Source organism: Felis catus, chromosome D2, assembly GCF_018350175.1.
Source record: "Felis catus isolate Fca126 chromosome D2, F.catus_Fca126_mat1.0, whole genome shotgun sequence".
In the NCBI taxonomy this organism is placed as follows: Eukaryota; Metazoa; Chordata; class Mammalia; order Carnivora; family Felidae; genus Felis; species Felis catus.
In genome coordinates, this window is record NC_058378.1 from 77178637 (window position 1) to 77203497 (window position 24861).

Here is a 24861-nt window from a genome sequence, read left to right on the forward strand (position 1 = left end):
TTGTATCTACGCTCTCGTCAAAATCCCATTTTTCAACGACACCGACATGATTATTCATTTGCTTTATGCCATACCGTGACTGCAACAGGCTCAGAACAATACTAGAAGCACTGGCACCAACAACATGATGACTGAAAACAATTTAAGATTTCTTTTTGGCAGTTCTTTTTGCCTTTAGAGTGTATACTCACCAGGGACACACAGTCAGATTACCGTATTTAAAATCGCCTGGAGGAGTCCCTCTCTGTTTATGCTGCCGGCGCAATACACAGTTAGTTTTATTTTGTTTCATTCTCTTCTCACCTTTTAGAGATTGTTTTTTTTTTTTTAAATTTTGTTGTGAAATTCAGTTTCATGATGATGTAAAACATTTGCGTGGTTCCAAAGTCAAATCTATAAAACATATTTAATGAGGCTAGTTTTCGTCTCTGTTCTCTCCGCACTAGACCTCCCCTCTCCCCAAAGTAATCATTTTTAAGTGGTTTATTCTTTGTTTTTGTTTTTAATACAAGGAACCTAAAAATAGTGTGGATATGTGTGTGCGTGAGCATGTGTGCGGAAAGTCTCTATAATCCAAACCTGTTTCTACCATGTTTTGATGTCTGGTTGGGCTTACCCCCCTCAGTCCTCTTCTTTTTCAGGATTGTCTTGGCAATTGTTACTTATCTGTTTTTCCTAAGACACTTATCCGGCTTCCAATTGGAAAAGAACCAAATATATAAATATATATAAAGTACATATTCATTTTTTTTCACACTCATTCCTTTTCATGGTGGTGCAGTACTCCCTTATGTGGATGTCCCACAGTTTATTCAATCGGTTCTCTTTGATGGACATTTGCTCTTATAAATAGCGCTTCGGGGTTGCCTGGGTGGCCCAGTCAATTAAGTTTCTAACTCTTGGTTTCGGTGCAGGTTGTGATCTCCTGGCTCTGTGAGTTCGAGTCCTGGATCGGGCTCTGCGCTGGCAGTGTGGAGCCTGCTTGGGATTCCCCCTCTCTCTGTCTCTCTCTCTCCCCTTCCCCCACTGTGCTGTCTCTGTCTCTCTCAAAATAAATACACTTAAGAAAAAAACAAAAATAAATAAAATAAAGAGTGCTTCAGTGAGCAACCTTGTGCTTATGTCTTTTCATATTTTTGCCAGGATATTTTGGAGATTCCTAGAAATGGAATTGCTGGGGCATACGGTACAGGCGTGCCTCACTTTGCTGAAGGATGCCAAAGCCTCTGCCACGGGGATGGTACCATTTCACATTCCCACCAGCACCATCTGAGACTGACTTTGTCCCTACAGCTTTGCCAATAGAGCCTGCTGTCAGCCTTTTGGATTTTGGCATCTAACCGATGAGAAGTGGTATCTGGATGTGGCTTTCAGTTTACGTTGATCTTATTTCAAATACAGTTGAGCCTTTTTTCATACAATGAAGAGAGGCTTGTACTTCTTTTCCTGTTAATTGTCTGCTTGTCTCTCTAGCCTCTTGCTATAAAATTTGTCCTTGACAGAAGTTGCCAATTCTTCCCCTAGTTTGTCACTTGCGTTTTTAGCTCACTCATGGAGTCTTTCATTTTGGTTCTTTGATTTTTTTTTTTTTTTAACACAAAGTCGTTTTGTATTTTTCTTTTAATGTCAATTCAACCAAATTCATCACGTTTTTTCCCTTATTGTATCTAGATTTAATAGTTCAAAACTGTCACTCGTTCCAAAGTTAGGTCGTGATTTGCCAATATTTTTCCTAACAGTTTTATAGCTTCAGTTTTTATATTTAAATATTTTACCTTCTTGGAATTTACCTTGGCATATGGCATGAGGGACGGATCCAATTTTGTTTTTTTCCAATGGCTATCTACTCACCCACCCCCGACACCACTCGCAAAACTGTCCATTCCTCCACCGATGTGAAATGCCACCTTTTTCACATACCGTTTCTATATGGCAATGGATCGCTTTCTGGATTTTTCTACCCCGCTCCTTTCGTCTGCCTATTCATGTATCAATGCCAACCTATTTCCATCACAGACGGTTTCTACCATGTTTTGATGTCTGGTGGGGCTTATCTCTCTCACTGCTCTTCTTTTTCAGAGTAACTGTTATTTATCTATTTTTCCTAATGAACTTGTCTAGTTTCCAGTTGGAACTTTTGACCATCAGCCAGTTTTCTAAACTAACCGACAGGTGTTTGACCTGATCGGCAACATGAGTTGGCTGCTTTGACACAGAGCCCAAAAAAGAGTAGATGCTTAATAAATGTTAACAGAAGTGAAATGCCTCTGCTAGAGGTTAGCATACAACCTCAACACACCTAGATGGGGGGTGGGGGGAGTCTATGATGATTTCAATCCCAATTACTTTAGTATAACTCAGAGGAAGACTGGGTTAATAACATTTGAGGAAGGAAGGAAAGGAAGGAAGGAAGGAACGAACGAACAAACGAACATTGGTCCCATTAGTGTACCTCTAACAAAGAGAATTGAGTAGACTTTCGGATGGTGTGACAGGGAGAGCCTTTCCAGTAGGTGTCCTTTTGAATGTTTTGAATTGGTACCACATGTAAAACTGTGTGTTTACATAATTAATTATTCACCAAATTTCGTATCACCCATTAATCAAAGCCACTGCATTTCCATCAGTTCAAATGGGGGATTTCTTTCTCATGCACTGTGTGCAGATACAAGGCAAGTGTGATGTTTAGTACCTGTGCGAGAGAACCTCTAGGGTATCCTGTGGGCGATGTGGCTTTGGGTATCAACATTTGGCTTTTGCACTGTTTTCTATTTTTGCAGAACATAACGTCCTACAGAAAGCAAGGAAAAGAAGGACTCCTTTCTTTAATAAATGATCCAAATGTTGGAAATGGGGAAAAGAAAACATGGCACAAAGGAGCACCCTTTCCAAGCTGTTGCTTCTACTGAAAAAGGCCATGTTAACCGACCCAACCCTGATTTAGTATAACCTGCCCTGATTCTACCCATCCGAACTGGCATGCACGTGACCTGTGTCAGAGGAAGCCATGGAAATCTGGGCTCCACGTAAAAAGCCACTGGAAATGAAAAGGCTCAGAAGTTTCCCTTGCCCAGGTGTGTGTCTTCCAGATAGATGGACTTCTAGGTTTTACCCTTAACGATCCTCCTGATGAAAAAAAAATGATTCAAAGATCAGCAGACATGTCAAAGTTCCACCAATGGTCTGGGGATGCTTAGAACTCGTTTCTTTAGTGCACACTCAGACCCAGCAAAATGCTTTTGGTGGAGGCCTGAATTTGCATCCTGACTCAATTTACTAGCTGGGTAAACTGGGGGCCCGAGACTCCAACTGGGTAATAACATTAAAAGGAGTAAATAGGGGGTGCCTGGGTGGCTCAGTTGGCTAAGCGCCTGATTCTTGATTTCAGCTCAGGTTGTGATCTCATGGTTCGTGAGTTCAAGCCACACATCGGGCTCTCTACACTGACAGCAGGAGCCTGCTTAGGATTCTCTGTCTCCCTTTCTCTCTGCCCCTCCCCTGCTCATTCTCATTTGCTCCCTCTCTATCTCAAAATAAATAAACACTAAAAATTTTTTTTTAAAAAAGGAGTAAAGAGTATGAGGCACGTTGGGGCACCTGAGTGGCTCAGTTGATGGAACGTCCGGCTTCGGCTTGGGTCATGATCTCACGGTTTGTGGGTTCGAACCCCACATCAGGCTCTGTGCTGACAGCTCAGAGCCTAGAGTCTGCTTCGGATTCTGTGCCTCCCTCTCTCTGCCCCTCCGCCACTCACACTGTCTCTCTCTGTCTCTCAAAAATGAATAAACGTTAAAAAATTTTTTAAAGAGAGAGTATGAGGATGTAAATACTTAGGGTGGGAGCCAGCGTGAACTGTAATCAGTCGAACGACTTTCAGAACTCTGCCAAAAGGGCCCTTTAACCCAAGGGAAAATGGGCCCCTATCTCTCCTACGTTAAGCATCATTTGGTCTCACTTCAAGCTATGAAGAAACTCGTAGGATACCCTCTCCATTTTTCCTCCATGGTTGCAATTGCTACCATTTTCGATTGTGAAGACGTGTGTCTGCCTGAGCGCGAGTGCAGAAAGCCCCGTCCAAGGTGCAATGACGCATCACACGACTGTGTCCCTTTATTCCCGGGGACCGAAAGTTTTCCTTCCCCACACATGGCTCAGGGCCCGGATACCTGCTCAAGGAGCCACCCTGGAAGGCTGGCTGACGCTCACGTGCAGAGATGTGACAGGAGGGGTCCCCTTCAGGGGAACGTGTCCTTCATACCACACTCACCCTCCCAGGCCTGGCGCCCCCTACGCTGCGGCGAGCTGAACATTTGCCACCGCTTCTTCTAAAACCACTTCTCAATTACTCGTGACTGAGTTGCAGAGAGATTATTATTCTTCGTTGAAACTTGACTTCTCATCGTGAAAGCAGATTTTCCTCATTGGCGGCGGGGGTGGTGGTGGGGGGGGGGAGGGTTGGAATTGCATTAAAATCTGTTGGAAAATTTGGGTTGGAACAAGGCACAAAAATGTTCCTTGCAGTTGCAGACGCCTCCGTTGTCATTCTTTAACAAAATCAGGGCTCACTTTGTAAAAACAAACACGAGCCAGGCATGTTCGCTCTTTTCTTTGGAATGTGTCCGTTGTGCTAAATTAGATTGTGCGAAAACCCTCACCAACAGCCCCAAGGTTGTGCGTGGCCATCGCTGACTCTGCAGCCGAGGAATTAAGGGCTAAATTTGTTCTGCTGAGTGCCCGGGTCTCTGCTTATTCAAAGGGCATTGGGATTCATTTTGGAAAATCCTAGAGATTACACACAGCCACCGCTCTAGAGGTAAGTTAAAGAACTGAGGGTACACCCAGGCGCATGTCTTAACTCACTGGAAAAAAAACAAAAGCCAAAACACTTCTGATGTGTTAGAGGGTGCCCTAGTGATCTGAAATAGGTAAAATGCCTCCGAAGGCAGCACTTTTCCGTAAAAGCTGTTTTAACCCACGTGCCTCTACAGCCTCAGAACCGCACAAGAAGAAGTACCACCTGGGGGCGCCTGGGTGGTTCAGTCGGTTGGCCATTGGACTCTTGATTTTGGCAAAGGTCATGATCCCTGGGTCGTAGGATCGAGCCCCACGTTGGGCTCCGTGTCTGACTCCTCTCTGACCCTGCCCTGCTTGCGCTCTCACCCTCTCTCTCTCTCTCAAAAAAACCAAAACAGTACCCTCTGATGCTCTACCATGGACTGGCATCGTTAACACAGTGAACACCATAATGGCAACTCCCAGAAACACTTGGAGGGGTTTGTGTCTTCCACCTGATTGTTGTTGACTCTTACTTTCTCGTTCCATCACGATTCCAAGGGAGAGGAGGAACCTGGATGCTTAACACAGGGAAAGCCTTGAGTTTAAAACCTGTCCTGAACCTACTCAGATGGGGAGGGCTTCTGCTCACGAGCCACTGGGGGCACTTCTCATTCCCACCCCCTCCTGGACACACAGGTTACTGGGAGCCCTGCTCTTTCCATAGCAGCCTTAGCCTGAGCCTGACTCTAGATCTTGGAACCCTTTTCTCTGAGAGGTAAGGAGGGCAGACACACCCAAAGTGTGCGTGATCTATCCCTGGAATGGAGGGATGGATGCTTCTAAGGCTGCCCTATAAAGCCTACACCTCCGTCTCCCTTTACCTGCCTATCCCTGATTCCTTCTATCCCTCTTATTTCCAAAATCCATGGCCATAACCTAATTTTGCCTGATTCCTTAACCTATAAACTTAGAAAATCAGAAACCCGCGGCTCTAACATTCCTGAATCGTGCCTGATGATGCTTTCGTTTGTTATTGTCATTCTGTTGGTCTCTGTTCCTCCTATGGCTCCGGTGGGTCATGTCTATAGGCCAGTATGGGAAAGGCAGATGTAGGTTTCATCGCATTATCACAAACTGCGGTATAAGGTCACAACTGAAAGATATGCTGTAACTCTTGTCCTATTGGTTGGACCATACAGACATCTGAGGACAATGAGCAAGTGTGCAAAGACATATACCCAAGTAAACATCTCTCTCTCACACACACGGAACAGACAGGACGGGCCCGAGGAGAGGGTGGTACAGGTCCTTGGACGGATCCGGTTACCGAAGAGTACAAAACATGGCTAGAGTCAAGCTCTTGTTCCTGTTTCATGAGCAAGCTGGCGGCGAGGGGTGGGGGGACGGGGAGAGAAATAATTTCCTATGGCAACACAAGAGAAAACATATTTTTAGAACAGGGTCTTCAAATTTTTAGAACACTGGGGACCCTTTGAAGAAATCCGGTATATAACAGTGAGAATCATTTTGAAAACCCAAACCCAAACAAACCAACAAACCAACCAAACAAAAAAACGCTCTAAGACAAATGACAAGGAAAGTGTGGAAGGGTCAAGCGGTTGACAGGTCTGCTGATGGCTGTGTGCCTGTGTGGACCAGGGAGGGGCCTGAGGAAATTTATCTCATGCTTTCCTTTTCTTTTTTTTTTTAATGTTTATTTATTTTTGAGAGAGAGAGACAGAATGCAAGCAGGGGAGGGGCAGAGAAAGAGAGGGAGACACCGAATCCGAAGCAGATTCCAGGCTCCGAGCTGTCAGCACAGAGCCCGACAAGGGGCGTGAACTCACGAACCATGAGATCCTGACCTGAGCCGAAGTTGGACGTTCAACCGACTGAGCCCCCCGGGACAGTCCAGAGCCTCCGCCCCGCTGCGGTGATTCTCAGTGACAAGCTCTCCCTACCAGCCTTTGCTGCCTTGCCTGGCCCAAAGCTCCGTCTCAAAAGATGCCAAACTCGCATGCAAGTAAAACCAAATATCTACGCACACTGTCCACAGTGACATGATGCATCAAGATGTTAGGAAACGTTCCTAGAGACACGTTGGTTGTTCACTCCTTGTTCAACTGTTTGGAGACAAAAGCATAATTAGGCCATCTGTGTATAAAGTGAGTCCCTGTCACCAGCACACAAATGAACCACTTGACTGTTTTGTCCGTATTTGTATCTTTCGGACAATTTCACGTTTTGAAATGTATTCGTTCACGAGTCCCCGGGGGAAGGCTGAACTGCATAGGATCGAGCTCGTCACGGATGTGGTCACACGGGGCCTCGTCTTCACTGGAGATCTGTAAATCTGGTTTGTAGTTTGAGGTCTTGGAACACCATCTCGTTTCATGTCTTTATGCGAACAGGTCTGCCCTAAGCCAAGGACTATTTTGCTCGATTTAAAAGGGGAAAAATAATCTCGAGGAGGGCAAAAAACAAGGGCGGCACATATGATTTGAATTACAGGCAGATAATCACCATTCATGACCAGTCCAAGCTGGAAGCAGAGCTTGAATTTCTCCTCAGAGACGTTTCCCGGCTTAACTTTTAACAAGGGCTACAATTGAGTATGGCCTTTAAGTGAAAAATAAAGAAGTTCAACTTATTTAAGGCCTTTATTGACTTCTCCAGCCTCCTATGAAATTAGCTCTTTTGGAAGAAGATCATTTATGAGTTCCATTGGAAGTGGTAAAAATAGCCCTCCAACCCCCCCCCCCGCCCCTCAGCAAATGTTCCAAAGAAAGATTTTTTTTTTTTTTCCAAACAAATTTTCCAAGCGGCATCACGGAGCACTGCTCCGTAATTTGAAGAGCTTAAATCAAAATCTAGCAGTTACTCTCTCTAAAGGCTTTCTTTCCCATTGCCCTCCAAGATGACTGGAGAGTCATCTTACCCCATGAGCATTTAGGAATCATTTTTGGCACACAGAAAGATACAAAGTGAGGATGTATGCTGTCCTCAAAATCCTGATGACATATATGCTTCTTTTGGCTATAGTTTCTTTTCAGATGCCCGTTCACCTTTCGGAGACAAAAAGGAATGAAATCCAAAGATCCGTCTCTGATAAATAGCATCAAACAAGGTGTGATGGATCCGTACGGTGTTTGTGTATCTATGGGGTACATGGTTTACGGTCATTTTTCCCAATCCCGGTTGAACAGAATCACTTGGGAACCTTAACCAAAAATCCTGATGCCCAGGCTGTTTCCTGAGCAGTCATATCAGAATCACTAGGGATTCCTCTCTTTTACATTTGTTTTAAATGTTTTTATTTATTTTTGAGAGAGAGAGAGAGACAGAGACAGAGAGACGGAGCGCAAGCAGGAGAGGCCAGGGAGGGGCAGAGACAGAGGGAGACACAGAATCTGAAGCAGGCTCCAGGCTCTGATCTGTCAGCGCAGAGCCCGACGTGGGGCTTGAACCCACAAGCCGTGAGCTCATGACCTGAGCCGAAGTCGGACACTTAACCGACGGAACTACCCGGGCGCCCTGGGATTCTATTTTAGAGCACAGATTCTGGGCTCTGGAATCAGCCAAACCTGGTTCACTTTTTTCCGCTGACTGGATTTTGGATGAGTTACTTAACCTCTCTGAGTTTAGATTTCCAAATACACACACACACACACACGCTTAACATGCACACGCACATACACGTATTTTTATAGCTAACGATGTCTGCTTTGTAAGTGGTGAAAATGGAAGAAAATATTTGCACATGACATAGTGCCTGGCTTACCAGCGATCCGTAAATGTGCGAGAGCTTAATGTTTTGAAATCTTTAGCAACGTTTTTCTTCAGTTTGCCTTCCCCTTCAAAATCTCAGATAACGTGAGGAAGATAAGTAATGGTATGGGCAGAGATGAAGGAAGGGAACGCGTGAGTGACAACACAATGCCCCTCAAGAACAGAAGAATAGAAAAGGGTTTCCTGGAGGCCGACAGAGTCCAATAAGGAGCCAAAAATCTGAAGGCCTCAGAATAAAGACCCCGACTGCCCCCTGAGCCATCCCCCAATCTAGTCCTGGGAAGGAATCAATGCCCAGTTAAGTTTGTGGGATCCAGGAGCAGGGGACACCTATGATCTGTTTGCTGGTAATGTCCCCAGAAGGAAAGAAATGAAATTTCTAGGTGGATGGGGACTTAGCCTCACAAGTATTCTATTTCCCAAGTGCTTTTGAAGCCACAAAATGACTCCTATGCAGTATGAAAACAGCGAAGAGAGCCACAGGACACGGGGCGGCCTTGTAAATGGGAAGATAAGGAGGGAGAGCCACTGACTGGTGGCCAAGAGCTAGCCCTAGTTAGGAAGGATTCGGCAGGTGCCAACGTGGAAAGATGGCGGCCGTAACCGGGCGCGCCCACCCGTACCCCTTTGACACTATATCAGCCTCCCGTCACGTCCTTAGACAAAACCCAGGGTAAAAAGATGAACCCAGGATAAGAAAAGTAACGAAGCTGTATCTCTCCCGCCAGATTTTGTGACCGAGCTTCATACCTGCTGTCAACACTGGTTACCGTGGTATTTATTTTCTTAACCAATTTTTAGGGTTCGGTGCCCACGTCATGCAATAGGCCCGAGAGGAGGAGGAGACTTTCATAATATTCACGTAAGAGCCCTGGAAAATAAGACTGGAAAGATCAACTTTTGCCACCACACGAGGGCCCCCCGGAGAAATTGAAGTGAGTCAGGTTAGCAGTAGCTGACCCTTTTACGGTCTCTGGGAGAACAAAGCTCCGAGACGCCATGCTCGACCTGAGCTATAACAAGCTAACACAACAGAATAGTAAACAGACAACAGGTAGTTTGGGTCGCAAAACACCAACCAGGCCTTCTGATTCTTTCCCCTCAGTTGACGTATCTGACCCGGGGAAGTAGTTCTAATCCATAACCCAAAGCTCTACGACTGGCCCTGCTCAGGACGTATCTCACCGCCATGTATAAAATAAAGTTAACAACTTTTGAAATACTGCTATCGCAATTGTGCTATTGTGTGTTACCCTGGATTACCATGTGGCCCACGATCCTTCGATACTACAAAACTCAGCTGGGCCGTGAGATCTAACAACATTCACTTAAAAAGAGTTATTTGGTAATGTTACATATCAGTTCGTTGTTCAAAACATTTATTGGGATTTAACACTATGATGTAGATAAACAAGTGTTCCCCAGCTGCTAAATCTCACTTCATATATTTTAAACAATCCACTGTGCTGGCGATTTCTGAAATGTGAAAAGACGTCATATCCAATGCACGTTTTTAAATGTTTCTTCTGAAGCTACATCTGCTTCACATCGCTTGTTCAAAGTGTTCCATTTTCCTCCGGGGTTACTTAATGATCATATTAGAATGGGCAAAAGTCAAGGACTACATCCATTTTCTGAAACGCAGGGGCCTTGGTATTGCACTCTTACCTAAGAAAAGAGAGGGAGAGATCTGAAACACTAGCAAAAGTGTCAACCAGCCAATGAAACTGTAAGATTAACAAAGTCAAATTTATAAAGTGCAATAAGGTTCTCACATAAAAGAGGGAGGCACGGAGGAATTTTTTTTTTAGGCTATATTATTACCCTTCACGTGACTGGGTCATCCACTGAACTTTGTGCAATTTTTCAAGCTGTTCCGAACTGACTAATCGTGGCATGTAGTGTATAATATGTTGAAATGTGTTGAAACTTTGGGTAACATTCCCAGTTTGATATTTAAAACACTTGGTCAGCTAGAAAACGTTACGGAGCCATTCCGCCGCTCTGTGTGCATCGTGCCTTCGCAATTTTCATCTCATTTCAGCCCACGGGTTTGGAAATGCTGTCTCCCTCCCCGCGTTTCAAGCAGGCCCGTGTCTCGCCAGCAAATTTTACAAGCAAGAAAATGAAGGCAAACTATCGCGTTTCCGACGGAAACAAAGGGAATGGTGTTGTATCCGACATCCTTGTTGGTCTCCTAGAATTTGTTCTGTGTTTTGGTTAGCAGAACCTACTCTCGATGCCCCAGGAGTCTGGCAACATGATTACTATCATGGGGGCGTAGGTACCTATGGCTTGTATCTATGGCTCTTTCTGAGAAAAAGGAATAGATTATGTAAGCGGATGCTTGAGATACTTCGTGTTCTTTTGCAATATACAGCACGTGTGTCCTGAGAAGCCTAGGGCTTCCCAGAAGCAAGAGAATGAAGGTGTTTTCAGCATTTCAGGAGGGAAGGGGGCCACTGGCAGGTGGCCATCTAATTTGACCAATGTAAATAATGTGCTGGCGTAGCTTGTGCTCTAAAAATAGCCCAGAGTAACTGCAGACTGTGGCCAACCTCCCATATACGTGGAACGCGGGCAGAATTTCTGGAGCCTGAATTTGAAATATGGCAGCTTGAAGAAAGGTTTGAGACCCCCTCAGGCGATCGGTGGGTTTTCATTTGAGGGGCCGGCATGGAAACGTTGCTCTGAAGCAGTGGGTAACATTAGCTAAGAGGCAAAGTGTTGTTCATTGGAGAACAGTAAGAGGTAGTAACTGAAGAGGAATGACTCGCCTGGGGAAGAGGTTCAATAAGCAGTGATTGAGAGAAAGAACTATTTTTTTTTATATATAAGTTCTTCAGAAGCAGTTAATGAACCCCAGGGGGAAATTGGTGTTTATATATTTTTACCTAAAATGTCATTACCCAGGCTAATGACCCCCTCATCCACCCGGTTTGACTCTGTTATTTCTGGTGGCTCCCTTCCACTCCAACGCATCACCGGAGAGCTGTGCCGTACTCCCTCATGAGGATAATGTTAGTGGCACGGATCCTGAAGGCACCTCATAGAAAGAACTGGCAGTATCTTTGGAATAAATGAGGCCTTGCCAAAGGTTACAATTTGGAGGAGGTCAAAGCCCTTTGGTATATATGGTTCCATACGGTCACGTCCTGCTAATTTAGCAGTAAATAAAGCCGTCAGGTGGTGGTGATCTCCTTTTGAGGGTAAATGCTTCCTCTTTCTTTGCTCGAGGCTTGGCACGTCTTGTTAGCAAAGTACAGTCCGTACATAGAGCCTATTTTCCTGCTGATCCAATGACCAGGGTCCGTGGGCTTCAGCCTCCTCCAGTCTGATCTCAGCAACGCTTCCCCAGCCACAAGAACTGGCTAAAAGGACTGGGTATTACAGAAAGTGACAATGGGCGGGAGCATATTTAATTGCATATTTTCAAAATGAGCATATGTCCTTGAGAAGAGAAACAAGGTGATACAAATACTGGGGGAGGACAGAAGCAATACTCTATAGACAACTGTTCTACTAAACATTTTTAAGTAGAGCCCCTTTTAAAGTTAGGTCTTAGGGGTGCCTGGGTGACTCGGCCAGTTAAGCGTCCGACTCTTGCTCTCGGCTCAGGTCATGATCTCATGGTTCGTGGGATCGAGCCCCGTGTTGAGCTCTACGCTGATGGCATGCCTGCTTGAGTTCTCTCTCCCTCTCTCTGCCTCTCCCCTTTCATTCTCTCTCCCTCTCTCAAAATAAATAAATAACATTTAAAAAAATAAAGTGAAGTCTTAAATGGAACTCCAGTATTTAATACATACCAAAGTAGAATTTCTCTAGTTGACTCTGGACAGCGCGGTGCCCCATACATTCTCCAAATCATTGTGCCCAAACACTTGGCTTTACTGAAGATTTGTTTCCCTGGTGAATAGAGTGGCCTCTGAACTTGCTTTATGGTTGACCCAAGGATGTCTATCAGCCTTGGTAATAATTAATGCTCACAAATGTTCTACCTCATAAAGTGCTGTAGCATTTAAATGCGTGCAGCGTACTTTTAACTTCCCCTCAGAGCAACAGCATTGGAAAGACTCACCATGTTTTTGCCCCTTTATATAAATAAAAAGTTTCACACCCAATCATCTCTAGGCAGGGGGAAGAAGAGAATCAATTAGAACCTAAGACGGAAACATCCCCCTTGGAATTCAGCTTCTGACTTTATGTATGAATTGGACCATTCACCAAATATGAAACGCTCACAGCAGAGCGAAGCTTTTCATCTGCTCCTAGCAGGAGCTGCAAATCCCCAGTGCCAAACATTTTGCTGGTGTCAGTTAAAGCCGACTTCTCAAATTGCCACAGGGAAACCTCACAAATCTCACCATAGCTTCAGAAACAGCGTTTAGGGGTTTTTTGTTGTCGTTGTTAGGGAAACAATCAAATAAATCCCTGACAAACTTGTGGCCAGCAGAAAACACACTTGTGGCAATCAAGAGATGCTCCTCACGTGAGATCAGGAGGTACGGTGGAGATCACAGCTTTGACGCCCTCGCGAGTGACCCGAACCAGCCAGAATCTTTCGCGATTAACTAAGGGGTGACTACAGATACTTCCTTTGGGAGCTAAGACCCAGTATTCCTGGGACATGCTTTGGCCTCTAATTTTGGAAGGTTTTCTATAGAATGATAGAGATGATTCCCTCTCTCCATACTGCAATGCCATAAAACACCTTCAGTAAGTTCCCGGTTCAATTCATCGCAACTATGGAAATGTCGAGTGCCCATGGAGAGGTGGCCAGGAATCAGGATGGGCCGTGCTTTGTGGCAGCACAGTTTTGCCTTAGATCCATCACCTCGAGGGGGCTGTGTCTGGAAAATGCCCTTCTTGTTGCAGCCCAGGGGTGGAGACGTTGGTTGGTGCATCCCAGTGGGGTTTCACGCTGGGCTGCTTTCCAAATGGCACAGAGAGAAGAAACACGAACTGCGGTTAATCTGACCGCGAGATTCCACGCAGATCGGTGCAACCTGTGAATTGGTTTCTCCCTTCAGCAACGAAGTTTCTTCCGCAGATTAGCGGGAGTCAACACTTCTTTAATAGTTTCATCACAGGCATTCTTCGGTGGCTGACCAAGGGAGCTTTGCCTCACCACCCCCGCCCCAGGTAAGCTGTGAGGTGGGTGGGTTCATAAAGTCCATCCACATCTTTCTGTCTGGTCCACTGTGACATGTTAAATGTCGACAGAGCCGGAATATAGGCTGCCCAGGTGAGGAGCCGGCATCAGTCCAGAAATCCATCAGCCACGGACGGGAGACCTAGAAATGATTCTAACATACAGGAAGCCCACCGGGCCTGCTACCACAGTTGCGTGCATCCCCCAGGAAGACGGTAGCAATCTCGTTGGCTAAAGAATTTGAAAACGGGAAAGAGACAGGTACCTGCCTGGATGGGACACAGATCTGGGAAGCATTTACCACGTGGCACTGGACTTATTTACGTATCTGTCCTTCTTCCACAGACAATACAGCCCTAAGAAAAGAGCCACAGGTGCCACATCGAGCACACTTCCCGGCACATGGTACGATTCAGTAAATGTTTGTCCAAAAAGTAATGATTTCTGTTTAGACTAAAGAACCATGGACAACATCACTACTCAAAATTCCTCTCTATCCACCAAATTCAATAACGAAAGGGCTAAGAAAAAAGGGTGGATCTTATTTTTAGTAACTACATCTCTCTGGTAAGACAAGGCTACGTCAATAACAACAGGTCTCCTTGGATGCAACTGAGTTTGACCTGGGCCACACTCTGGTTACCCGCATGACCGTGTCCAGGCTTGAAAGGGACATTTTATACTCCACTGGGTTTTGATGGTGGCCTTTGGGGATGGCAACAGGCGTTGTTTTTAAGTTTATTTATTTTGAGAGAGAGAGAAAGAGCAGGAGAGGGGGGCAGAGAGAGAGAGAATCCCAAGCAGGCTCCACACTGATGTTTCAGAGAAGCTCGAACTCACCAGCTGTGAGATCATGACCTGAGCCAAAGTCAGGAGTTGGACACTTAACTGACTGAGCCACCCACGTGTCCCCACAATAGGCATTTTTAAGGGCAGCTTCCTCCATTTTCCCTGGGACCATCCATCCGCTGGGTGACAGTCCTTCTAACTGGAGCCCAGACATCAGAAAACATGAAATCATTCGCTTCCCAGAATCTCTGATGGGCCATGCCTGAAAAGCTCTTCCAGACCCCAGAGGCATCAGGGCCACATTCCTTGACTAAGGACTACTCTAGAATGTAGGACTTGGACAGATAGGTCCCGGCAGTGCTCCTGCTCTGGGCAACTCATCGGCAACAGTTTCCCGCTTGGCTTCCTCCAGGCTTCACAAAAGACCATTTTGTCTTTGTCAGTTATTTGCCTCCCTCATAGCTCTGTTTTTTCTCAACGTGGTTTTGGCTCACAAGCGGCAGAGCCCTCAAATTCATCACATCTCGGTGGTCTGTCCAAAGTGGGTTGGGTTGTTTGCTTTGGGGGCGGGGTTGTGGGTTTTTCTGGCATATTGAGAAAGACAAGGCTTTGCCCTCGTGCTCCCCACCACTGCCCATGGCTGACACTGTCCACGGAGAAGAAAACCCCTGGCCATCAGGAGGCCCGTGTGGCACACTGCCCCTGCCCCAAGCTGATAAAGAAAAAGGCTCAGCATGGCTGCCTGGTCCGGGCAAGGGTCGCGGTCTCCTGAAGGAGGCCTGGGCGGCAAGCACAGGCCTGTCACAGGTTCCTTCCCAGGACACTGGGAGCAGCCTGGGGGGGTGGGGGGGGGTGGGGGTGAGCCCCGGAAGCCTGGGAGACCAGAGAAATGAGTGATGGTGGTCAGCAGATTGTAAGACCAGCCGTGGAGGAGACGAGGTCCCGCTCAGCATTCTGAAGGCAAGTAGAGAGGAGGGGGCTCCGGGATTTTGCTGGAAGTTCCAGAATCCAGAAGCTTTTAAGGGATGTTCATGGAAATCATTACAGGCTTGAGCATGCCCGGTTTTTCTTTTTTGTTTTCTTTTTTTCTCCCAGTCCAGGTCCTTGAAAGGGAAGGAGCACAGGAGTATCTGTGCCGGAGAGGACCTGTGCCCAAGACCCCCTTGGAGGCACCTGGAGGGGCGGGAGCCGGCCGCCCCAGACAGCCGTGTGTTCCCCACTGCCCCAGTCTTAAAAGTCTTAGGGCTTTTAATAAAAGTGGCAATAAAATAAACTTTTATTCAAAATGCACTGGATCGACTTCAAGCATTGTCCCCCAGACTCCCCACCACATCCCTTGGATCAATACATCAGAGTAATCCAGCTGGATTCATTTAAATATATCAACAGTGGCTTCCTGCAGCCTGTTCCCTGGGTCAAAAGTGATTTTCAAGACGTTTGGGGCAGGTTGTCATTGGAATACTGTTTTACAGGCCCAAATTACTAGCTACTAGAGTCTATGGAAAAGTGTTCCCCTTTAAGTAAACTTTCTTTCTTCCTTTAAAGCCTCAGGGAAAAATAACAATTCAAAAGATTTTTTTTTTTTTCTAAGCTCTTTTTACACTGACGGTCGGTTTTTATTGCCAAAAACCATTTGCTGTGTATGAAGCACTGCGAAAGGGCCTGGGTGCCTTATCTAGATGCTATCTGGCAGGCTGGTTGCTGCAGGATAAAAAAGAGCATTTTCCATTTAACTTCAAGAGTTTGCCTGGCCTATGTTACCGGAGATAAGGGCTGGGGACAATGGAACTCACCACAGTTGGGGAGGTAAAGATAAAGCCCTGCCTGAGCCGCCAGCCCAGACTCTTCCATGAAATACTAAAAGCCCCGTCGTTTGACACACGAAGTTCAAAACTCCTTTTACATATTCCGTCTCTGCTATTTTGTTTGAATTTTTCATCATTCAGTGCGTCCTGCCTTATTTGCACCTGAGGCCCCTCACCTGGAACCCCTCGCTTTTCTCTGCTTATCCAGGCTCCTTTCGGCCTTCCAGGCTCTCTCGACGCTCTTAAAATTAAGAGGCCTCTTTGGAAGCTCAGCGCTGGCCTTGACCTGCGTGTCGGTTTTCCCCTCCGAGGCCCATCTGTATAATGGGCTTGTCATCTCTGACCCTGCAGGGAATTGTGAGGCCAATACTGGCAAGGAACGGCGTGATGCTCTGAAGACAGTAGCATGATGCAAACCCGCTCACATCTCCTCGAGCCCGCAGCGCAAACATCTAGATCATTTCTGTAACAATTAGCTCAAGTCTCTACCTCTGTTCATCCCTTTTGCGGGGAAGACATTGGGTATTTCATTTGTCTCTCTCTTCTTTTCAAACCTTGTTGATTTTCTTTTCTTTTTTTTTTTTAAGTTTATTTATTTTTGAGAGAGAGAGCAGGGGAGGGGCAGAGAGAGAGGGGGACAGAGGATCTGAAGCGGGCTCTGTACTGACAGCAGACAGCCCGACGTGGGGCTTGAACTCACGAACCTCGAGATCACGACCTGAGCCAAAGTCAAGACGCTTGACCGACTGAGCCACCCAGGCGCCCCCAGTTTCTCTCTGTTGTGAGGGTTCGCGGATAAGGACAGGTTACCAGCGCAGGAAAACAGTCGTGAGCAAATTGACAAAATGGACCATACAATTAGAAGGGGTATCCTCGCACTATCGTTTTTATATAAAGCTAAGGTGTGATTAAATTAGAACAGCTCAGATCCGAGCCCTCAATCGCTGATAACTGGTGGAGCAGGGCCGGTTAACAAACGAAGAAAAGAAAAGAAAGTCATCCAGAACGATGACACAAGGAGCAAAGTGGGAGCAGGGGATATAAATAGCCAAAGATGAAGAGGGGCTCAGGAGGAAATAGAAATGGCCTCTTACATTTGTGCCGGAATGACCTTCTTTGTGATCTAGATGACGAAGGTCAGCGATAAAGGGGTTGTTACTCCGAGACAATTTTGTCAGAAGAAAATTATGCCTCGCGTGCCCCAACGCTCTCTTAATTCTTTGTTCATACTAAGAAATCAGCACATTGCCGCCCAATAACCTACATTCTGCTTACTCTAAGGTACAGTAAACCTACTTTCCTGGCTTTTCGTACCCTTGTCTTCCAGTATATATTATAGCAATTCTGGGCTTGGTTTTAAACGGTTTCGCTTTTTCCAGAACCAAGTATCTTCAGATAATGAGGGCCTGTAGACACCTGCCCCTCTTGCTTGGTGTCCCTTCCGGACAGGAGCCCTGGCACGGCTGTTACCGGAGCCCCCCGAGAAGGAGGGAACGATCCGCTGTGGCCTGGGGACACAAAACCCCACAGTTGTACCTGGTAAGTATTCCACAAATGATCGTTTCTGATCATCTCTAGAAAAGAGGATGTCACCACGTGAGAATAAAGACTGCAAGCGTGGCATTAGGCCGTTCGCTTGTTACAAAGAGAAAATAAATTTCTTTCCATGAGAGAAGAATCCTGGTCACAAACGGTAGCACAGGCTGGGGCTCTGTGCGGAAGGAGGACCTTGGGAACCTGGGGCGGGCAGCCCCTGAGGACGTCTCTCTTCAGCCCGGGGTCTCTGGCAGCCTGCCTTAGCATCCCGGCTTCTGGAACCCCGCCGCAGCCGTCAGGACATATGGGGTGATGAGAAGCTAACATCAGCGGCTCCGAAGATGTACATCACGTGGGGGTCGGGAGAAGAAAATTTCACACCTAAGGTGCAATTCACTGCGGGGCTGGACTGGACCATGGAATGTATCCAGAAGCACAGCCGTGAAGAGAGAGAGACGGTGATATTCAGCATTGGAACTTCTCGGGATGGTGTCAAACTTCTCCTCGAGTTCATCATGTTAAGGCGCCGTGAGTCCACTGCGCGTGAGGAATCGGCTTCGCTGTCAGGCCTGTCGCCAGGAGCTCCTAGACCCTCCATCATCGCCAGGAGCGCTCCAGTGACTCGGGGGTCTTTCCCCACCGCGGGCAGGAACAGCGATGCGAGGACCTGCAGGACCCTGCAGTCGTGGCTCAGAGCAGGGATCGGTCTCAACCCGGTGTAGACCTCCCGAGGGGCAGGGGCAATCGGCCAAAGGGGGTCTTGCCCCAACACTCGACCCCCTGTCTGCGCTGAATCACGGCCGCAGATGGGGAAGGGGGTCAACCATCCAAGGGGGTCTTCGAAAACACAGGCCGGGCTGTCCCCCTTCCCCACCCCTATTTTCTTGCAGGTGAAAACCATATATTCACTTTCAAGGTCTCTTCCCAAATGATGATTTCAGGGTAGAGGACTCAGAAGAATGAAGTCACGTGATATGCTTTAATTAAAAAACAAGCCACGGCCTCTTCGACGTTTTGCCTTTTCCCACCAGCTGCCGTGGTGTTTACTTTAAATACATATACATGTAAATGGCAACTTAAGATTATAAATCTTTAAAAGAAGAAAAAAAAAGAAGCATGTGAGCCAAATCTTTCTTTATCTTGGATACAGAATCCTATTGAAACCATTCTTATACAGTCAACGCTGGAAGGAGGAGAGAAATTATTGAATTCCGTCAATTTCCATACGGAGTCTGCTGTCTAGAGACGAGGCATCATCTGCCTGAGTTTATCTACCAATCTGGCTCTCAAACAAGAAAATGACACTTATGTATTCAATTTTTATGGAAGGGGCTGCCAAAAATATGCCCGACAAAATTGAATAGGCCAATATCTGCGCTCTTGACGTGTTTGCTCGTCCGGGAGGGATGTGTCTGCAGTCAGGCCAGCCGGGGTGACGAGCTCCCGTTCTCAGGACACTGCGGGGAAGGAAGGGGCCCTTGGTAGCGTCGCTGAAAACACGTTCCAAGCTCAGGGAGCCGCTGTTCAAAGACATCGTGGTGAGCCTACCTGCGTGCCGTGACCTGAGGGGCTGCAGTGTGAGTGGGGCGGATCTGCGGGTCCTGAGTGGGAGCTGCAGGGCCAGGTATGACGCTGGCGGGGAAGCGGGGCTGTGCCCCCGAAGGTGCCCAGAGCCAGTGTAGCCAGAGGGCGGGAAGGGCCCGGTGCTCATGGAGGAAGGCTCAGGTAAAGGCAAGAGAAGCACTTCAGAGGCCACCACCGTAATCCAGGCCAGGACGGAGAAACCAAGATCAGGGGTTTGGGGAAGGCTGGAAACGAGATAGCACAGGCAGAGCTAACAGACCATGATAGTCCACTGGCTCGGCTGTGGGTCCGGAGGAGGGAGGCGTCAGGATCAACCACAGGTTTCTGGCTCCAGCTCTGAGGTAACTGGCAACCGGTTCACCAGGCAAAGACCAATGGGAAGGTTCAGATTTGCAAGGGGAATGAGTTCTGCCTGCAGGAGGACATCCAGGTGGAGAGGTCAAGACGCGGTTGTTGAAAGGGGCCTGACATCAGGCACGAGAGACCCTTGGCGTTGGGAGTCACTCCTATGTGGACAGATACAGGAGTGGGGAGAGAAGGCAGAGAAAGAATAGGAAATGGGAAAAGAAATAGATCAAGGATGGAACAGCAACATTGAAGGAAGGAAGGAAGGAAGGAAGGAAGGAAGGAAGGAAGGAAGGAAGGAAGGAAGGAAGGAAGGAAGGAAAAGAGTGGTCAAAATGGAGGTTGAGGGGACCAGAGGTTTGGGCAAAATGAAAGAACAAGAATTTCGCGAACAGGAGCGCAAGATCTAGTTGGTTAGTGGGGTGGTTCAGAAGGGGGGATGAGCGCGTTTAAGCCAACCACCTACCAAGGGACAGAGGTTGTAAACCCCGCTGACCAGCTCCCAGGGCTCTGAGAGCTCTGCCTCCAACTTTCGAGCTTGAGTTCTATTCCCAGGGCAACAGAAGACCCCAAGAGGGGCTGCCCCCTGCTCACGGCCAGGATCTTGCTCCTGTGACCTACAGGCCACGGGGCTCCAGACTCAGGCCATGGACCACTCCGTGATGATGCCTCCTCCAGGGGCCCGACGGGTGGGGAGAAGACCCTCGGAACCTCAGGTCTCTGAACTTCCTGATGCCTCTACTGGTAAGTCGTCTGCTCCGCGTCTGGACTCTGTGGCTTTCCTTTGCTCAGAATCACTCAGGGCAGGGAAATGGGTCCTGTGTCCACAGGGAGATCATGTCACACCGTCCTTATCGTCACACCCGGAACACAGCATGCCGCTTTGAGCCTTCTTGTTTCCATTTTTTGTGCCATTAACCTTCAATGGCCTCGAGAGGAAACTTCAAACTCCTTACCTTGCTCACAAGGCCCTTCACATTCTGACTTTGCCTCCCACCATACCCTCCGGCCATGTCCCTCACGGCTATTAAACCCCCCCCCCCCCACCTCCCAGCTTCTCTGTGCTTCTGTCTATCCTCTGAAACTGCCTATCCTTTCTCTGTTTTTGTTTTTAATATTTATTTATTTATTTATTTTGAGAGGGACAGAGAGAGAGAGAGTGGGGGATGGCCAGAGAGGGGGGAGAGAGAATCCCAAGCAGGCTCTGCGCTGTCAGTGCAGAGCCCAACGTGGGGCTTGATCCCATGAACCACGAGATCATGACCTGAGCCAAAATCAAGAGTCAGACACTTAACCGACTGAGCCACCCAGGCGCCCCTGCCTAGTCCTTTCACAGGGCCACCGCATTGCACATAGACTACAATATAAATGTCCCTCCTCCCCACCCTCCCCCCCCCCCGCCACACATGTGGAGTTGTGCAGTGTACAACCTGCACTGCCATGAAGGGCCATCCTGCCCTTTTAATGATGCCCTGCCTTTGTATATTCTTTCCTTGTTTGGAATGTCTTCGGTTCTCCTCTTTATCCCCTCTCTAAGACTTTTCCCAACTCCTCTGGGTAAGTTATTTGCTTCCCTTCCCAGACTCCCTTAGCAGCTTGAACAAGCCAATCATCTCACATACTACTCTAATGATCTGCTGACTTGTCTGTCCCTCCCATAGTCTGGGGGCAGAGTCATGTTCCATTCACTATTTTGTTTCGGTTTTCTTTTCATTTTAAATCCCGGGTGCCCAGCCACATAAAGAGTGCTCGTGAAAAACCATTTTTCTAAGTAGGATTGACAAGCCTGGGCAAATGCTCTCACATCATCATATCCAGAGAACAATCATTCCTAATTAAGTCTTTTTGAATAAATAGTCTTTAAGGCAGATTCCATCACCTACAAAAGTCAGAAGATTCTAGGAGTTGCTCACACTCATTTATTTATTCAACAAATATTTACTAGGCACCTGCCACGCCCCAGGCACTGTGCTAGGGGTGGGCATTCCACAGAGAACACAGCAAGGCCCAGCCTTGTTGAGCCTACCTCCTGGAAAAGGGGAGTGGGGAAGAATTAGACGATCCACAAGTAGACCAAAAGTCTTCTAGAAGGGTAGATGGTAAGAGGCGCTAAGGAGAAAAATTATCTTGGGGGCGGGGGGAGACCTAGATGTCAGTGGCAGAAGGGAAGGACTTTGCTAGTTTACATCTGATGGTCAAAGAAGGCGTCTGATAGGAACATCAATGGGGTATCTGCCCAAAGTCTTTACTTACAAACTATGTTTGAGCACCATATCTGCGCTTAGTGTGGCCAAATACTTTCTCTGCTCCCTTGAAAGAGCTTTTATTTCACCTGTCTTGCCATATCCTCAGGTGCCTACAGGCAGCCATTGGTGCTGCACCTACTGACATCTGAGGACTCCGAGGAGGAAGGACCAAGGGCACTTTCCCCAAGAGGAAGGGACAGACGCTATGGCAGCCCAGCCCCAGGACTCCGCTTCCTGCTTTCTGATGTTAAGGAGGAGGACAGAGCACCCTGGATGGACCCGCTCTGCTTCCTTTCCTGCCTTGAAACATTTTATTGATGGCATGAGCACTGGGGCGTCGGCGGTCCCCTCGGGCACTCTGAGGATGTTTCCTCATTTGTCAAATGGAGATTTTAACACCAGTCCTGCCTCTCAACCCTGTCCCAGGGCCAAAGGTAAAATACACATTAAAGGTAGGTTATGAAACAAGGCACGTGGTCAGCCCTGTTGCTTTTCCTCACAAGAGGTATGTAAGGGTTTCTTCTCCCCTTGTGGCCACCATACTTCTTGCCAACTCGCCCCCCCCCCCCACCATTTCCCTTTTTCTTTGTACTTGAAAGGTGTTTTCCTTTCTACTGCCTCACCTAATGCTTGCACCATCCCGGGGGGGGCAGACCTACTGAAGAGACTGGGAGTCTGAGACCCAGACCAGGGGAATGACAGGGTCATCAGTTAACCCGTGGCCAAGCAGAAATTGAATTCAGGTTTCTCCTTTCTTCTTTCCCTCCATAACCACCTTTACAGCTTCCATCACTGCGCTGGGTGAGCACACACACAGACACGCACACGCTCACGCTATAGATGAGGGTCCGTAGTGGCCCAGGGTTTGGGTCTGCAAATAAAGCTATAAAAATATCGCTTTCCAGCTGCCTTTGATAATGCTACTCTCATCAATGAGTTCGATTTAGCGAACCTATATTTGGGTACAACTTGAAGTCTGGGCTTAACTTATCGATTTGGGTAAAGGGCATTCTCAAAGCGCAAAGACTTGCTCAATATAAAGCTACATGCTGGTGAGTTCAAAAAATTTTTCAGAATTCCAACTTTCCCGAAAATGCTAACATTCTAAATGAGGCAGTGACTTGGACAGACAGGAGGCTGGCTTCTTCCCCTAAGTGATTCTGCTGCTAAGCACTAGGGAATGATGCAAATGTGGTGAGTGGCTAATAATTAAAGGATTTAATTAAGCATCGTCTGGGAACGTGTCTCGCTGAGCGGCGTGTGTATTGGCAGCCCCAAGCAATCGGGTGGTTACGGCAGGGAGGCAAGCATTGTTAAAGGCAAACGAACTGATTATTTGGGGAAGATTTTCTACGCCAAGGGTCAAAAGAAACACATGTTAACTGTTGATAATACACATTTGGGGCAAGCGTTTCAATGAACATGGTAAAAAAAAAAAAGGGTTTTAATTACTATCCCATTATTCACTGTTTGTGAACCCAACATCTAGCACCTGGGAAAATGGAGGTCAAGAACAATCGCCTGTTCGTCACTCTGTTTCTGGACCTGGACACATTGTAGGTGGTCAACCAATGCTCAAGGTTGAAGTAGCAAACGAATAAACAGACACCGAAAGCAATCACACTATCATGTAATGTTTAGTCAAAATAAAAAAGGAGGAGGAGGAGGAGGAGGAGGAGGAGGAGGAAAACCTATACAGGATACAAAATCTGTATATACTGTGATCCCATGATGTAAGCAAAGATACGGAAAAAGAATCAAAGGAAATGTTAGTGGCTATTTGTGATAGATGAGATCATGATGGGTGTTTTTCTCTTTCCTGCTTCTTGATTCCCTATAATTTTAAATTGTAACTATATATATATATATATATATATATATATATATATATATATACATACACATACATAAAACACTATATTTTGTTATTTATGTATCGATTTATATACTTATACATTTATAATTTCTGTTATATATCATATAATTACAATTATATATAACATGCATATGATATATATCAAAACCCATGAAAATAGAAAAAGTAAAAATGTATATATCAAAACCCAAAAAAGAAAATGCTACTTTTTAAATTTTTTTAAATATCGGTTTATTTTTGAGAGAGAGGGAGAGAGAGAGCAGGGGAGGGGAAGAGGGTGAGGGAGGCACAGAATCGGAAGCAGGCTCCAGGCTCTGAGCTGTCAGCACAGAGCCCGACGCGGGGCTGGAACTCACGAACCACGAGATCATGACCTGAGCCAAAGTTGGAAGCTTAACCGACTGAGCCACCCAGGTGCTCCAAAAATGCTATTTTTGATGAAGCACCAGAATCACAGGTGGATGAGACATTAGGAATGATCCATTTATTACATTCGTTCACTCAGTCAGTCAACAAACAAGTTTTTAGGCAACTGTGTACCTATTATGCTTGGCAATCTGTTAGGTGTGGTCTTTGCGCTTACCATAGCCCATAGTCTTACAAACTTTCCCATTCATGGTTAAGCCCCGTAACCATTCCTATGTGGTAGGTACTATCATTGTTCCAATTTCCAAATGAGGAATCTGTCAAGGTCACACATCTATTAAGCAGGAGCCTCACCAAGGCACCTAACGTCAGAACGTCAGCCCTTAACTGCTCTGCCCGCCAAGTCTCCTGGTGGCCAGGTCAGGCCAACCCCTCAAACTGTGACCGTCCCCAGACATTTATACCCTGTCTTCCTTCGCCTACCACTCACTGGCTTGGTTCAGCCTTCACAACTACACAGAATGAGCAGATGACCACATATTCTCTTCAAGCCCTGTGTGTTCCAGACTAAACATTCCTGGATCCTTTGACTATCTG

At 46.8% G+C, this 24861-nt stretch overlaps 1 long non-coding RNA gene across 4 annotated transcripts in view; it reads right to left on the bottom strand.

Annotated features, from left to right (window-relative positions):
• LOC123380937 overlaps positions 1–24861 on the bottom strand; it is a 266481-nt gene that overhangs the window by 73631 nt on the left and 167989 nt on the right. For 2 of the 4 annotated variants that reach the window (XR_006587376.1, XR_006587374.1), the window contains one exon: positions 9928–10233. The exons of 1 other annotated variant lie outside the window; for it this stretch is intronic. This is a non-coding gene — a long non-coding RNA (uncharacterized LOC123380937). Of the gene's footprint in view, positions 1–9927; positions 10234–18963; positions 19305–24861 lie in introns of those variants that run through there. One more of the 4 variants, XR_006587379.1, reaches the window with a different exon arrangement.